The sequence below is a fragment of the Sminthopsis crassicaudata genome, chromosome 4 (genome assembly GCF_048593235.1).
Source record: "Sminthopsis crassicaudata isolate SCR6 chromosome 4, ASM4859323v1, whole genome shotgun sequence".
Lineage (NCBI taxonomy): Eukaryota > Metazoa > Chordata > Mammalia > Dasyuromorphia > Dasyuridae > Sminthopsis > Sminthopsis crassicaudata.
In genome coordinates, this window is record NC_133620.1 from 432858082 (window position 1) to 432860238 (window position 2157).

Sequence of the window (2157 nt, forward strand, 5' to 3'; positions counted from 1 at the left end):
CTGGGAAGGGACCACACTTCTCTTTTGGTGATAGGGATGATAATGGCTTTGGGGAGGGTTGGAGGGTGAGTATAGGGATATGGAAGGACTTGAAAAATTTAAAGGAGGTAGTAGGAAGATTGCTGCAAGAAAATTGTCAACTCTAACCTAAAATATTCAGGGAAGTCTTTCTTCCTGGAAGGGAGGTCTGGTGGCATTTTACTGTTTAAAGACAGGCAAGGCCATGTGTTTATATGTGTATGTTTGGTGTTCAGGAGTGTAATCCATGTTTATAGGTACTCCTAAGGCAAACTAAGGTATTAAGAGAACCTATTTGATTCTCCCCCCTTCAGACTCAAGCAAACTGCTCATTAGTTTCTTCAGGTATGGAGTGTTTGTATTTATGTAAAGTAGTAATGGAGAGTAGTTCACCTCATGTTTATAGCAATGTTACTATTCTCAGATTTCTCCTCCCCCCCCCCTTAGAGGGGAAATTGGGAGAACAAAGCTCTTGTTTTGCTTTTCCAGAGAGTGAAACAACACAGAACAGCACCAACAGCCAAGTCCTGTGATGCAGGGAAATCAATATTTTGCTTACAACTAGTCAGGGAATTTGCATCTAAACAGAAGGCTAAGGAGCCTTTTTGGAGCAGAGCAGGCTGCAAGAGGCACAGAGAGCAGAGAATTAACAGATAATTTCTCATTGTTCCTGGATTCATCCCCCACACCAGGCAGCTGGGACCTGCAGTGTCTCCTGCGGTCACAGCAGCATCCAAGACCTGGTATTTCTCAGCTTAAATGGAAAAAAGCATTTGCCCTGACACCATTGTAGGAAAGGACTGAAGGCTCTGATGCTCCTATGGTCATGTCAATAGCTATTGAATGTGTGTGTGTGTGTGTGTGTGTGTGTGTGTGTGTGACAGAGATGGAGATAGGCAGAGATCTCTGGGACAGAAACAGAGTTTGTGAAATAATTCTTGTGCACATTTTAAAAGTCAGTGACTATAACAACCACAATTTTATCAGGGAGATGACCAGACTACATGGATTGTGGAAGAAACTGTGATTTGGTCAGAGTATGAAACTTCCAGTATGGAGACATCTTTCATTGAGACATATTAAAACCCATCAATGATTTATTAGTCCTGAGAATGGATCGGGGCAGGGATCCACACCCATCTACTTTGGGAGAATTGGGAGATGTGGTCAGAGAAGGAGAAAAAAAGAAATAGAAAGAAAAGGTATAGGCCAAGAGGAGACTGGTGACTACTTAATAGTTATTTACATTGGCCTAGAAGCAGAAGAATGGATATTTCAAAGTCTGGAGCATTACATCCCTTACCCCTGTTTTCTTTTTCCCTTTCCCCCTCCCTTCACCTACTCTGTAAATTGTTCACAAACATTTATTGGTGAATCTTTCTGAGGCTCAGATTTGAAAAGCCAAATCCGTCCAGGCATACTTCTGGAAAGTCAGCCAAAATTATTATTGGAGATTGGGGAGAGGTAAGGGCAGCATCTTTCCCCCTCACCTTAACTCTCAGGCCCTGGGGAGTGGTTCTCTGTTGTCTCTCTGGGCACAGAACCATCCAGTATTATGCTGTGAAGTTTTGCCAAAATAAAATAATATATTTTTTTAAATGGAGCCCAGGTAGATAATCGCTGCTGTAGTGGGTGGGAAGAACAGTTTCTTTGACATGAGCTGATGTGTCATATTGTCTTTCTCTCTCAATGCGATTTATAAATAGGGAGCCCTTACCCCCTCCCTTTCTCCCCTAGTCTAAGCCCCCAGCAAGGAGTTAAAGGGAGCAGTACCTGGGATTATTTAACATTTAGGTGAGCACTCAAGAACACACACACACACACACACACACACACACACACACACACACACACACCATTGAATTACACTACTCTGGTCTGAACCAAAGGGAAATTCTGGTCCATCCTGTGCAGCTTCTATGCTCCCATCCACCTCCATATCCTTATGGTGTCACAGATACCAGTTACCTGGAGGCCATTTCTGTTGAGCCGATTTTTTCACTGAGAAAACATGTTAGTGAGAACTGGGATCTTAATGGTGGCAGTTTCAAGACTTATGGTCTGTATATGTTATTAATGGGAGCAGAAATGATTTTGACTTCATTTTCTATTATGTCTTAACATTTGAACTTTAAAATC